This window comes from Pseudopipra pipra, chromosome 2 (assembly GCF_036250125.1).
Source record: "Pseudopipra pipra isolate bDixPip1 chromosome 2, bDixPip1.hap1, whole genome shotgun sequence".
Classification (NCBI taxonomy): domain Eukaryota; kingdom Metazoa; phylum Chordata; class Aves; order Passeriformes; family Pipridae; genus Pseudopipra; species Pseudopipra pipra.
The window spans coordinates 113,712,910-113,728,260 of record NC_087550.1 but is presented as its reverse complement, the minus strand read 5'-3'; the positions used below and the strand labels follow the sequence as shown (position 1 = coordinate 113,728,260).

The window sequence follows — 15,351 nt, the reverse complement described above, 5'->3', positions numbered from 1 at the left end:
GATGTGATGGTCACAGTAGTAGGATGGTGGCAGGAAGAAATTTCTCGAAGCCATTCTGTTAATGATGGATGATTCCATAAGACACTGAGAGAAGTATGCCATGAAACCAGTTTTACTGTCTGGAGAGAAAGGTAATTTGTGATTAAAAATACATTATCAAGCTTTTTATTTTTTTCCCCTTTTCTTATTTTCCTGACATTCATCCATCAACATCAGGGTATTATATGGAAGGTGGTCTTTAGAGTAGAACAAGCTGTGAGTCAAGTAAATACTCAGAAGATTCAAAGATACTGATAACTCCTATGGGGAGGATTAAAGCTGACCAGCAAATGCTTTCAGTAATTTTAATAAATTATTTAAGAGAAAGAGAAAGGAAAGAAGGGGTGGGGAAGATAAAAAGGAATGAAATGTTCTCCTTTTGAGATGATGCTGAAGACAGAGTTATATGTGTGCACTTTTGAGTCTTGTATGTCTTAAATGTTGGAGCACTGAGAATGTTTTCAAAGCTGTGGTATCAGAGTAGCTAATGGAAACATGGAGGTTATGTTGAATTCAATGCAAAGTACTGTGCAAGAGAGAAAATGTGTTAAAGTGCATGCACATTTATATTTAATTGGGGGACTTTTTTGAAATGGAAAAAATGTGTGTACCTAAATGTGACTCTGTCCTCCCTGTACTGCCTAAATCTGTTTGTTCCATCTTAGGAGACATTAGAAAAGCAATTTGATACAACTTGCAATGTCCAGTTCATGGAGATATATATCTCTATATATCTCTATATATCTCTATATATCTCTATATATCTCTATATATCTCTATATATCTCTATATATCTCTATATATCTCTATATATCTCTCTATATATGGAGATAGATGGATAGATATGTGTACACACACACACATATATGCTTTCTCTATATATATACAGTATATATAATATATATATATACATTATGAGATTCTTAATTGGAAGAGCTTCTCTCTCATTCTTTAGGGCTCAAGTACCTCTTGTGCAGGCACCAGTACAGTAAACAGCACCGGACTAAAAGTTTCTCTCAGATCCTGTTCTCTTGCATAACACTGCTGTGCTTCAGTATCAAACCAGAAATTATTCTCCTACCAGTTGCACTCTTTCATTCTGGGGACTTTGACCTCAGTTTTACCAGTTTTAGTAAAATGTCTGCATGAGAGACGTTGTACACAGGCAGAGAAAAGGAAAATATCCCTTTGATAGCCCATGAAGGCAGGGTTCAAGAACTGTTTCCAGACAAGGGAATGTGGTTATTCCAAGGAGCAATTTGGCATATGTTGCATCAGTTTTACGGATCTCTTCCTTGTGGGATATTGGGAAGTAGGGTGAGATACTGTTCATGTCTGGTTGAGCTTTTCTAGTGCCCACTTTTTATTGCCATACTTACGTGAGGATTTCAATGTAAACAAAGTGGCTAACATTATTTTAAATTAAGCAATATTTGTTTGCCTTTTCGATATGCAGGAATATTACGGTAACCATTTATACTTCACCCTATAAATCAGCTTCCCCCCCAGCCCCATAACTCACAGTATGACCTTCCCCCACCAGCACTGAGAACTGAAACAGCTGCTCTTGGTGACAGTTTTATAGACCCTTCAATGAATGTTTAGATGGGACAGCTACAAAAAAATGGTTGGAGCTAAAGAAAGGAGGTAATGTGTCATAACGGGGCCTCCTTAAGCTTGTAGGTTTATTGTAGTCAAAAACTTCTCCCAGAGCTTTGCTGTTCTGAAAGGTTCAAGCCTAAACTTACTCCTGGCCAGGTGTACCTGTTTGTTCTGATATCAGGAGCTTTTTTTGTCTGAAGTGGTTTATTTCCCTTCCTAGTGGTTATCTTTGCTGCCTTACAGGGAGCAACTGCGTTCCCTGTAAATGCCTCTCCATCCCTCTCTCCCTGTGTGTGATATCAGTGCTGGAAATCCTCCTTCAGCCTCCTGTGTTTCTAATACCTCCTTTTTGAATTGGGCAGCCTCTCTTATGCAGCATTCCAGATGGGATTTTAGCAGTGCCTCTATGTACTTTTCTGTGCTTCCTCTCTCCGTTGGACACATTTCTCTGGATACATCCCAGGATTGCACGTGTGTTTTTTTGCAGCTGCATCTCAGTGGTGACTCACAGACATTTTGTGCTGAAATGGGCTGGTGCATCCAGGCCCTTCTCCAGACACTAATCACCCTCCAGTGTCTGGCTGGGGCAAGTTTATTTTATATATGTGATTGTGTATTGTATATTAGTGACTTTCATCCTAATCCTGTGGCTCCAGACTTTGTGGCCATGGTGCCTGTTTTATTAATAACTCAATATACCTTCTTGTTCAAATTGCTTCCCAGCTTTGTCATCATCTGCCATAATTACTTTTTTTGTATGCCAGCTGTTAATCAGTTAAAAATGAACCAGAAGACTGATTGTTGGGTTTTGTGTTTTCATTAGTAACCTCCAAGGTGTCTGCAGCTTTTTTCTTCCCATGCTGTCTGTCACCATCTCTTTTGGGCAGGATCTTTGCTGTCACAGTTCCTCTACGGGTCTCCAAGTTTACATGTGTAATCTTATGCCACATGGAAAAGTATTAAATAGTGGGTTTTGAATATCCAGGTAGCTGAGACCAACTTATATTTATTTTGAGTAAACTCCCTGCATCAAACCTGTTGTGTCCCGATCTCTTTGTAGCTTCATATCCCAATGCTTATTTGTCAGTCTTTGCTGAAATCTTCAGTGCTGTTGATGAGTTCTATAGCTTTTCTTATGTGTGTCAAGTCAAGTTGGTTCAAAAAAGTACTGGCACTAAAGTCTTGAAATGAATCTGATTATTCTGCATTTATAGAGTTCTAAATATAGTTGGCTTTTAATTGAGTGTTGAGCACTTGCATGTGTTGGCTTTACTGGACAATTTTGAAGACAAAAAGTTGCGAGAAGTAGTGTCTGTTTTTCAAATGCTTCCCATGTCATCTGATTTCCTTCTCTTTAATGGCTGTGGGGGAAGATGATACCCTTTGTTCCAAAAACCAGCAAATGTGTTTAGTCATTAAACTGGCCTTGGGCAATGTGCCAGCCCAGGTAGACTGGTAGCCAGGTGGGCAGGAGCAACCAGGGCTAACCAGTATTTCCTAGTACGGTTTGTTTTCAACAACGTTTTTACACAAATTTGTCTGAAATGGTTTGGAGTTGAGCAGTTTTCCAGTGGCTTGATATCCAGGGTCAGTATGTACAGTATGAACCTACAGGTCTGGTCCTTATTTCTGTTCCTCTGATAACACTGTCACAGAAATCTATAAATGACTGGATGAGTCAGTGCTGGTTCCATCCCATGGCAGGTACCTGCTGGGCATCCTAGTAAGGCATTTGTGTTTTCCTGCAGACTTTACATCCTGGTTAAAATAAGTCATAAATGAAGCAATTTGTGTGAGAGGAGCACTGTTTGTTCTAATGACTTTCTAAAGCAGTTGGTGGGTTGTTTCTACAACTTTTTGTTAGGTTTTGTGATACATGAACTTGTTGGGCTGATGTTTGAAGAATCTTTTCAATTAGTTTTTTTATTTTTTAAAGAAAAATAGGTTTGCAGTCTGGTAAATCTGAGTTTCTTTGGGGGGTTTCCTCTTTAAGTTTGAAGATTTCTGCACGAAATTTTCATGGTGTAAGGCTTGTGAAATTAGATAACACTTTAAACAAGCCACCTCTGGGTAAAGTACATCTCTAATTACTGAGACTAAATTATGTGGAAAGTGAGCTTGTGTTTGAAGTAAATCTCCAGTTCACCAATCTAAAATTAAATAATGATTAGCTTAATTGCTTCAGGATCATAAAAAACACTCTTAATAAAATACAGAGATTAAGTGTGTGTTTGGAGGGCAGATAATTGCTTCTGCTTCATTTTCAGTAACTTCTCTCAAGGCAGGATTTGTAGGTAAAAGAAATACCTTTTGTTATGTTGATTAGTAAAGCTGGGGAAAAGTAGGCTAGTTCTTGTGTATGCAAGCCCTTGCTCCGTTCTGAATAGAAGCTGCAATTTCACTACTTAATGTAAATTGAGAACACTTGCTTTTAATTTCGTAGATATGAGCCAGTTAGACCCCCTGAAAGCAAAAGTAGTTGGTACCTGTGGAGCTGAGTGTGGTATTACACATGGGAAGAAGGATCTTGTAGGGTTGTTGTTTTTTTTCTGCAGAGAAAAGAGAAAGACACATAATTTTAGTAAGAAATGTTTGAGTTAAAGAATTCATTACCTGGGCTTGCAGCTGGGTGTTGTTTGCATTGTGTTTTGCTTGTAAACAAAATATTTTTACCTTCATTCATTGAAAAATGTCTTTTTTGCTTATAGGCAAATGAGAAAGCAAATCTCTTGAAACATAAGCAGTGGTACTTCCCTGGAGGGAGGAGATGGGGATTCTCCTGTTGCTCTGAGTGTTGCCAGGTGCCAGAAGTGGTCCCCGGTGGTGGTGGTGGTGGTAAGAAAGAAAATCTTCCCCCATGTTTCTGTGTTTGCGTTCTGTCTGTAGCAGTAATGTTTTAGGAAAAAAAAAACCACGTGTGCAAATCCTGTTCTTTTCATAGAGCTGCATGAACTGCTGGGAGAGGCGTCAGAAGTCTCCCACTCTGAGAATTTTAATTTAGGAATGAAATCAGCTCTTCAGCTTGTTGCTTCTGCTGTCTCATGTATGTTGTATGTGTTGGTAATCATTGCAGCAGAGACTTAACCACAAATAAGCCTCCAGGGGACTCTAGAAATACTTATCTATCTCCTCCTTCCTTAAATGGAGAACTGTGCCTTTACAGTGCTCCTTTATGGAGTTCATAGAATGCTGGCTCTGGGGTCGTCTTAGACTACCTTTAATCCAAACATCTTTAAATTTTGTCCAGTAACCAGGTATGAAAATATTAAGTACATCAGCAAACTTCCTCCTTTTTGCCTTTTTTTTCTTTTTCCTAGTCTGTTCTACAAGCAGTGACAGGGAAAGTGGAAGGCTGCTGAGACCCCACTGACACAGCAGTAGGGCAGTTTGTTGTGTTTTTTTTTTCAGGATGGGATCCTAAAACTAATCCTAGGTTAGTGTCAGAGATTGATATTTTGGTGACCATCTCTGATACCCCGCCCCTACATGGACTATTAGTATCTTTTTTTATGGCTTTTTTTAGGTAATTTAGTCTTGGTGATTTTACAAAGACCCAGATTGTTGCTCCAGTATTCTATAACCTTTCAAGATCTATTGTAGGACAAGCAGTCCCCCAAGAAATGTTGATTTCTGTGAGATGTTTCTCAAAGCTCTGATTCATGGGGCAGCATGTTCTGGATCAGCCACAGTCTGTGTTTAGGGCATGTATTCTGATCCTGTGCAAAATTACATCCCTTTCAAATGTACCTTTTTGTGCTATAGAGGAAGTTAAAGCATTGATTCCAGGTCATTAAGTGGGCTAATAGCCACTTTTTGCAAACCCCAAATATCGAAATTTTACCCCCAAAAAATAGTTATTGTAGTTGAATCTGGTAATGCTGACTGCCTGCAGGTTTGGTGTGTGAAGAGAGACCCAATAGGTTGATTCATTAAAGTAGCCTTGTTGCAATGTCTTAGTGACCAGCTGCTTTCAAAACTGGTTGTGTATTTTTGCCTGGGCTCGTTGACACTGGCATAATAGCAATGCCTCAGAAATGCATGAAAAATACCCTTTTTTTGTGTTTGCTGTTTTGTAGGATATTTTTCAACTTACATGGCTACAAGTTTTTGCTTTTCTTCTTTGTCTGTTAAGACTTGAAAAGGGGTCCACAAAGAGGGGGAAAAAACCCATTCTTTGCAAAGAGCATGTGGACATAAAGATTGATCAGGCTAGACCTGAAAGCAGCTCACAAAAGCAGTCATGGCAGTCACAGTTTCAAGAGTTTCTGTAGTTCAGACAAGGAGAAATGTAAAGTACATTGGAAAACCAGTTACATTCTCTGCTTTCATATTTAATTTACCGATGTGGAAGCTGTGGTAACGGGCTGTTTCAAACCCAGTAAGACAGAGGCCTCTTCATTGGCAGGGTCATGTTCTGAAAAGCTGCTACCAGAGGTGCCATCCTTGCTGTTAGTGTGACATGATCTAATTCTTAAGTTAAAAGTCAGTTTTGCACAACATGCAGAAGTAATGTTCTCTCCTATCTGTTTTTAACAGATAATTAGTCACTGATAAGTCACTGAGTCAGAACACTATGAAAATAACCAAGGACTAATTTTCTCTAGTAGTCTACAAACACTCCAGGTCTGGGTGTGTTGTAGCATGGGAACACTCTTCTGCAAGGTGGGAAGTGTTGCTCTGAACTCTTTCAGGACAGGGCAAATATTGTTTCCATGTCCTTCACTTCAGTATGTCTCCTCTAGCTACTGAACCCACGTATAAGAGGTGGGCATCAGAAGATCACCTCAGCTCTCCTTGTTGTAACTTTTATTTGGTAGAAGTGAGCATGACAGTGGTGTTTTCTGAAGCACTCAGACCTCCTGCTCTCCAAAAACTGCACCCCACCTAGCTTTGCTCCCCAGAAATCTTAGGGAAAGGGGATCCTTGTTGGACAATGCTGGGTACATTTGTGCCTGGGACCCATCACTGTTCAGCCCTGCCAGGGTGGTCACAGCTCTGGGCTAACAGAAGATCCACTTCTAGCTGGAGGGATCAGCTGTTGGAAATCAAGGACCTATAAACTTGATCTCCTAGGGATGCTTATTTTGAGAAGAAAAAAATAATCCAAGCTGAAAGTGCTTTATAAGAAGCTGTAATGGCATTTACCCTTACTCTTTTATAATTGTTTTGAAAATGTCACTGTTGCCATTGGAGCAATTGTTTTCACACGTGTAAGTTGTGAAGGGCACACATTCAGGACCTTTGGCAGTACTTTCCAAAGCCAGCAGCAAGTATAGATGGGAATACAAATACTGTCACAGGATGTGTTTCCATGTAATATTATTATGACTTAACAGCAAGGCCGGTTTTGTGAGCTTTTATCTCATTCAAGAAGAAATTGTCTGGGTAATTCGGATCTCTATTGTAAGATGGGAGCAAAAGATCTCAGCATCTCCCTCGTGCAGTTCTTTTCCCTGTAGTGAAGGTATAGCAATGCCACTTGTTACTGTTCTGTGTGCCCTGGAAGGAAAACATCTTCACTGCTTATGGCTGGGAGCCAGTGCAGTGCTGGGACATTTGGTAACATAAATTCACAGCTCAGCTGCAGGCGCTGTTTGTTAAGGCTGTTCATCCCCTTGTGCCCACTGCTACCAATTTCTCAGCTTTACCAGGTTAACTGAGTTAACTGTCCCCTAATGTCTATGGAAATTATCTATTTGATAAAGATTTCTAAATTAAAATTGAAAAAAAAAATCCTACAAACCCAAACCTAAAAAAAAAACCCAAACCGAAAAACCCAGAAAAATCCTCAGCAAACAGCCCAAACCCAACAGTTTATCTTAAGATATATCTTGTTGGTACAGATCTGGGATGAGTAATAACTCTAAAAGCAGTTATACAAGCAAACCTTGAGGACATGCTGACCTTAAGCATGAGTTAAGAGTGAGCCTCTAGTAGTGCCTGGGAGTAGAAACTTGTGAGCAGTCAGTCAAACCAGGTTTAGGATAAGCTCCCAGTTGCCTGGAATAAATGAACTTACTCACAGAAAAAAATACTTCTTATTAATGCAGTGAAGTTTCAATTATTCCAGTTATTTGAAAATCCGGTTTATTATAGTAAAGGCAAAAGGAATTTAAATAGAATGAATAAAAATAAGTAGTTCATGTTCAATGGGCTTAAAAAGTGAACATCACAGTCTGCAGACTCCAGAAGCAATTATACATTGCTGAGTAAATAGAATGAAGGTTTGTGTTTTATGTCTTGATTGGAGAAATATTGATTCTTTTAGATTAGTTCTGGTAATTAGACCAGGATGCTTGTTTGTGTATTTTAAATGAAGCTAGACTGGTTTGCTAGACTCATTGTCTGTAAATGTGTCCTATATTAACATATTGCATTGAACTCCAGGCAGTTTTTAATATCCTTGAATATCTGAATTTTTGGCATATAATTGCAGACGAGCTGAGGGTTATTCTGGCAGATGAAAATGAATCAAAAGAGCATAAATACTGCTTCTCAAACCACTACTCAGCCTGACTGAGGAGCTTTTGAAGAGCAGTGCCAAGCTAGCAGTGGTGATGTCCATAATTCGAGTTTGGCACATAAGCTCTTTTGAATGTGAGGCTTTGGTACAATTAACACCTCTTTTTACTAATTAGCTTCTAATTCTACAAATGATGGGGAGCAATTTTTGACTTGGCAGTCATGCTGTTCTGAAATTGCTGCAAGCTCCAAGAGAAGTGGGTGCTCACTTTAAACTAGTAGTCTCCCATTTTACATTTCTTTCAGTGCTTCATAACTGTGCCAGGTTAACAGATAACAACCTCTGCTCCCATGATTCTCGTGTGTCCCTGGCAGAACTGGGAGCGATACAGTGGAGAAATGTATGGAAATGTAGAAATTTCCATGCAGGCAGCTCGGGTTATGATCACTGAGAAATCTCCCGTGGCCAGATTAGTATCAGTATTTGTAGGACTGAAAAAGTACTCACAGTGTCGGGATTTTTTAATGTCCTTTCGTCTAGATCTGTCAGAGCTGGTTTACACGGGACGATAAAAAGAGCAGAGAGCATCTGTGAAATCTCCCATGCTTTCACTGTCGGTTGAGGAACAGCCCTCATGCAGCGTAGCTGCCTGAATGTTGCTGGTGCAAGGCAGGCATGGATTTCTAGTGGGCCAGTCATTTCCAGGATCCCTGCAGCCTTCAGGAAAAGGATATTTAGGTCACCTCCCTCTCAAACATTGCGTTAAAAGACCGCTGTTCAGAAGGAGCTGAACAAGCAAAAGGGCGTCGTGACAATGCTGACCAGTCCTGGATTTGTGACCTTTGTTGGCAGAATCTTTCAAAGACTGTGTGTTACCATGGGAAGATCCCCTCTGCCAAATCCAGAATGGTTTGAATCAACTGTATGTGCTCATAGAGGCCTTGTCAGCAACAGGACACCAAGCCAGGAAGGTCTTAAGAAATGGAGAAGAGCTGTAGATGTTTCTCTTCAGGTCTTTCTCTGACAAGGATTTTAAGAGAGATGGGCTGTTTGCAAAGTGGCTGCTGTTTAGTTTCCTAGATGAATGGCCCAACAACAGCCTGAAATTTAACTTAGAAGTGAGAGGGCTGTACACTGTTAATGTTTTTGAAGGTGTGAGATACTGTATTTAAGTGTCTTGTTTGTGATTGATAAAGATTTCACCACATTCAAATGTTCACATTGATGTCCATGCAGTTCAGCTTTTGTGTTCAAAATTGGTCTTCAGATTTTCATACGAGAAGGATTTTTCTTTCAGTAGTTTTTTGGGGGTTTGAGGGACTTTTTTATTTTTGTTCAGGGCAGGGAGCGTTACACTGAAAAGGTTGTGCAGTGTGTGGCTGCTGCCAGTATTCAGACCACAAGGGGCTGGTGTGATCTTGTCAGAAAACACAGAGCAATAAAACTTTGTCTGGCATGTATTTGTTTTTGCTATCAGTCTGCTTGATAAGTATGGCCTGTCTTTCTTTTAGAAAGATACCTGCTTTTGTATATATGTAAAGAGAGATCTGACCACAGGGGCAGATATGGATTCAGACTGATAACAACCTTGTGAAATATTTGTCAGTGAAATCATCCAAAAGAAGAATAGATGCTGTATTGAGAAAGAAACACACTGCTGATTGCAGCCGTGGTGACAGCAAAGAGAATAAAGGCTGGATCCCATACAAGGAGAAAGGGGGTTAGTTACCCAGCAGAACACCTACATCTGCTGTTAGTATTTTTACTTCTCTGTCTCCCCTGTGATATGAAGATTTTCCAAATCCAGATGCTTCAAAACGGTGACTTTTTAATTTCCTCCCTCTCCACGTGGCTCTGTCTCCTTCCAGGGTCAAACCCTGGAAAATTTGCTGGTGAAAGCGTAGTCTTCCTATACAGAAATGTATAGATGAGGTATATGTGACATATATATATGAGGTCCATGTGACAAATGTCAGCCTGGTAACAGGAGGCTGGTTGGTCTTTCCCACTTGTCAGAGATCCGTCAAGACATGGGACTTGTAAAGTTAGAATTGAGTGGCATATATTCTGCCTTTCTCCACTGCTGGTGAGCAGTTTGCAGCTTGGAGATACATTTGTAGGGTGAAATAATGCAAAATGCTCTTCTGGCAATTTTTTTAGGTTTAGTATAGCAGAGCACTGGCAGGGGAAAACTTTCCTGTTGTCTCTCCTTGGTTTTGCGGTTGCGATTTCTACAACGTGTGGATAGTTCTGGTGTCATCTGAGCCTCCACTTTAGTGTGTTATTCTTTTACTTACTTATTTAATGATAATAAAAAATAATAAATAGTTGTGTTTAAGGTTTTCCATCCTGGCAGTGCAGATTGTGGGAGCAAATGCTGGAGCAGAAGCATGAGGTGTAAGCGCGTGAGGCCAATGCATTACCGTGGATGTAATCACAGAGCAAATCACCTTGCTGCTCTTCTGCAGAAGGTAGTGTTTTATACCTGAAATTTAAAGCAGCTCAGCACTCCTTGAAAGACAGACTTTCCATTTCTTCCCAATTAGTATTCAGTGCTTCAAAGGAAAGCTTTGAACTTGGGTATGGGCTCACAGGCATGAATGTGATGTTTGCGGAGACTTCGTGTAGCAGCAGTCAGAGGCTTCTCCTTGTTCAGCCACAGCACATTTGCATGCAGACAGATGTCTCCTGGCTGGCTCTCTCTGTGTCTTATGTTTGAGGCTTGGGGTTTTTTCTGCATAATTTTCTGTCCAGAAAGCAAAATATATCATTCTTCATATACTTCAGATGATTCGCAGGTGAGACATTTTGTTTATCCTTTATTTTGCATCCCTGTTTTTAACAAGTAAGGGACCTGTGTAATTTTCCAGATTCACCCAATCTCTCTAGGAGTTGGGCCCCTGGGTGTCACAGCTGGGTGTGTAGATGCACTTACAGTCCTGAAGTTTCTTTTGTAGCTTACTTTTATCTGAATATAAAGGATGAATTCCCATTTGTCTTGAAAATTCAATCACTTGGAGTGAAGAGGAGCATTTTGTGTAGTCTTAGAGATGAGTAGACACTACTGAGATTTTTCTTAATCATCACAGACTAAGATTGGCAACATTTTGTAATTACATAACATTGATCTATTTTATACATTGCAAGAGGCCTATTACTCAAATAATTTTGTACTAATAGGGCTTCTGTTAGATAACTCCTTTTCTGTTTGTTATGTAAGGGCTGGTATTATAAAATCACTGTTTGAATACCAGCACTATAATTAGAGTTGCTTTTACAATAGAAATACCAAATCAACCTTGCTCCAAATATAGGCAATTATTGCAATATCCTAATTAATATTTTTTTCCAAGTAAGACCTCTTGATAATTGCTACTTTTGTTTTTGTTTTCATTTACAAAATCCTGAGGCTGTCCTGTGCCCAGTCATAATCCATTATGTGCATTTTCTGTAATGAATGTTGTGCATTGGAAAAGTATTGATCAGCAGTCCTGGAAACCGGTGGTTGAGCTTTGCCTACAAAAACATTGCAAGTGCCAGTTTAGTGACTCTGCATGTCTGAAACCCTCCTGTCATCTTTGAACTACGTGTGAGGTTGTCTCTTGGGTTTGGGGCTTTATTTTAATGTAATTTAATACAGTCATTTCTGCAATTGAGAACAGAAACAGTGTGAGCAGTCTCAAAATGAGACTGGGGAACACAATCAATAAAAATTCCTTTGGAGCCCACGGAAACAGGTTATTCTTATTTCCAAGGAATTTAGTTGCAAGCTATCTCCTTCACTGACAAAGATGTAGATAGAAGTAAGTCTTTTATCTGTGTAGTCACTTGAGAAATGTGGTTGAGTTGTAGATGAGGTTGAAAAAAGGTTTTACAATAGACCTGGACTTCATACAGGATATAAGAGAGGCAGGAGAACCTGTTGACTTGATGCATAGAGAGCACTCAAAATTTTCCTTTATTTCACTAATGCTGTGATGCTTCTGTCCTTGTTGAGAAGCTGGATTCCACTGGACCGTATTCACCACACTTTATGAAGTATGTTGTATTTATTGTGTGTGCTTTTAAAATCAGAGGGGCATTCTTCTTCCACTCAGCTCTGCTGAACTGGATAAAAGCTCCTATTTGACTGTGACTTTAAAATTCATGGCCTGATTTTCCTTTTTGGGCAAGTAGTTCCAAGTATGTCTGTTTCTTTGATTATAAAATTTTCCTACTTATTGTGTCCTGCCTCTTTGAACTTTATTAAAAACTCTAAAAAATCTCTGTGATTCCACTTCCAGGACAGCCAGGGGTTTAAGAAGGGCCTTGGCTTTCTTTAGTGCTGCTGTTTAAGTTAGGTCAGAAAACGGGAGTGTCAGGGGCTATGGCTACCACTTTAATTTTTTCTTTGGCATTTAAGCTAGATTTTGGTTGGATTTTTGTTTCTTCCCATCTCTTTAGAGGCCTAACTCTGACCAGGTGAGTTATGCCAGTTAAAACTGTGTCTTCGTGGAGGGCTATGGTGGTGTAATGGTAGGTGAATGGGAATCACTCTTTAGTCCAACTTGTCTTCCTGTGTGGATGTGGCCTCAAGTCTCCCTTTATCTGGACTGTCCAGATTATGGTGCAGAACAGCCAGAAGGGCCCTAATCACACCAGCAGCACCGTGTTACTGCTGCCTGTGTGGGGTGTAACTGCTGCCACCTCGTTTCTTTCCTCCCTGGACTCTGATATCTCCTTTTTGTTATCCAGGCTGCTGGACTGTGCCTGCTGTGGCTCAGGCCTTCCAAAAGCCCTGATTTTGGAGCAGGGAGAAGAGACAGAAAACACCGTTGTCTTCAGATGGGTAGAGCTCTCCTCCGAGACCTGCAGAGAAAGGGGAAGGGCAGTGGAATCCCAAGTCCCCCTCAGCTGGCTGCAGAGTCCCTTTCTTTAGTCTGTGCAGCTCAAAGGTGTCTCTCTTCATCGTGCTGTGAAGGTGAACAGTCCTGCTGCCCTGCCAGGGCTGCACTCTGGGTGCAAACCAAACCTTTTCTCTGCACTGATGTTCTCACAAGCCTTCTGTTCACTCTTTGTGGAGAAGAGAAGGGCTTTGGTCCGGTGGGAAGTTCCTTTGTGCTAAAATCTAGATTTTTGTCGAAGTCTTTTGTCAGTTCTCTAAAACAAAACAAAACAAAAAACCCAAACAAACCCACAAAAAAAATGTGTCAAGTGACAGCGCTGAGCACACGTACATCACCACGCCAGCGAATCCAGTCCATTGTAGCCTGGTAATTTGCTGTAAGAAGCTTATTGGATTAGAGCAAAAGCCTGGTTTGTCAGCAACACCACCTGACTGTAATATTTATTGCAAAGTATTACCTATTTTAAATATTAGTCCGTTTCTGCCCTGTTCATACCCTTGTTCTTGAGGTAAGAGGGGCTTTTTGGTTCAGTATTTTACAAAGCCACATAATGGAGAGGACACCCAGCTTTTTTTCCTGCTGCTGAGCAGGCAGTTTTAGTAGCTGTGAAGCACTTCCAGATTTACCTTGATGTGCTTTTGTCACCATAATCCCTCCTCCATGTCAAGACTGATTTGCTTTCCCAGCCAAGACTCCCATCGTCCGTTTTTGCCGTTTCATTTCTCCTCCTTTTTTTTTTTTTTTATTTCTTTTATTAATCAATAACAAATTGGGAAGATGTTGGTGAACCAGTCGAGTTTATGCTTGTTAGCTGGAATTTGTGCTACACTCATTTTCCTGGCTTTAGCCTATTACTTGTACTGGTAAGTTGGATTTTTGTACTGTGACTGCGGTGGTGGCTCGTCCTTTAAAGTGCTTCATTGGGGTGAGCTGGAGAGTGGCGGTCCTTTAAAAGTGCTTTGGAAGACTAATGTACTTAAGAATTAATGTGGCTGGGGTAAATACCTTAACTTTCCTGTTTTGTGCTTGGTGTCCTTGTTGTTTGTTATGGAACTCCAGTTTTCCGTTTTTTGAGTTTTTGTATGTTTTTACTCAGCTGAGGGGGTGGTGGCTAAGGATGCCACCTAAGGTAAGATGGTGATTGTGTCTTTCCAGTTTGTTCTGAGAGCCTTTATAAGGTTCTTTCACTCTTATTTCGTGCTCTTTCTTAGAGTTTTGTAGCTGTCTCTCGGCACGTAACTTGGAAATCGGGCTGTGTCAGGCTCACAATGTATCAGGGTATTTGCAGGACATAGGTGTCTTCCCTTCAAAAGGAGCATTTTCAAGCAGGTGGAAATTAAGATCTGCACAGTTTTTTCCCCTCAGCCCCTTGGGGGTGAGCTGGGGCCTGGGAGGGTGGTGACATGGAGCAGAGGAGCCAGGAGCCTGCACGTACCTGGGTGTCTGGCCATGCTGGAAAACCACGTAGCCATGGGCCTGCCTGGGTTTGGGAATGGCAGGAGCAGAGCTGGGCTGCCCTACATTTCTGGGCTGCCATTGTTTCCCTGTGTCTCCACATATAGCCAAGACTTACAGCCAAAAGAAAAAGCTTTTCAGAGCCACGTCTGGAGCAAACAGCAGCTTTCAGAAACCCGAGTGCAACGTGTTGACTAGTTTTAGTGAAAAAATACATGTCACTTCAGCTGTAAAAGGAAAAACCTGCTGGAGTTGGAATTAATATGACTATGACTGGAAAACTTTCCAGGGAGTGTGACATTGCTATGAACAAGTTTTCAGCAAAGCGTGTGAGTTTGTTTCTTTTATAAGGTGTTTAAGACACAAAGAAATTAATATCTGTGAGGTGATCATCTTGGCTTTTTTTTTTGGCCAAGTACTTCCTCCAGTCAGTTTTGCCTGTGCTATTTACAAGCCCACAATCCTCTCTGTGTGTTTATGCACACTCTTCTAATATTAATGAGTTCGTTTACATTTAAGCTTTACAGTGAGTCTCTGCAGATATGTAAACTTTCAGCTATACAGTGTGGCAGTTCAAATTAAAATGTGTGTGATTACCAGCCTCTGTCGTCCTCCAAATGTTAAAAAAAACAGGACATTTGTAAGTGACTTTACAGTTTTAATGTTAAAAATCAGGAAATCTAAAGCTTAAGGACATTAAAGTTTTCCTGCTAAATGTAGGGTTTTTTACCAAAGAAAGTACATGTGGTAGGCATGTACATGAACACAGTGTAGTTTTTAATTAATTCTGCATGTCTTGAATCAATAGTGGAGTGGAGTGTGTGCATCTGATATCAGTTACAGTCTTGTGCTGGTACAAATATAAATTTGTGTCCCTGTTATGCATAGGGCATAGCATGTACATCT

The 15,351-nt window shown here is 40.4% G+C and overlaps 1 protein-coding gene across 7 annotated transcripts in view; it reads left to right on the top strand.

The window, feature by feature from the left end:
• The window catches only part of AGPAT3 (1-acylglycerol-3-phosphate O-acyltransferase 3), an 84,774-nt gene that overhangs the window by 34,567 nt on the left and 34,856 nt on the right, over window positions 1-15,351 (top strand). For 3 of the 7 annotated variants that reach the window (XM_064646957.1, XM_064646959.1, XM_064646958.1), the window contains exon 2: window positions 4,350-4,476. The exons of 3 other annotated variants lie outside the window; for them this stretch is intronic. The gene's annotated coding sequence lies outside the window, so the exon portion shown is untranslated. The remainder of the gene's footprint in view (window positions 1-4,349; window positions 4,477-15,351) is intronic. One more of the 7 variants, XM_064646960.1, reaches the window with a different exon arrangement.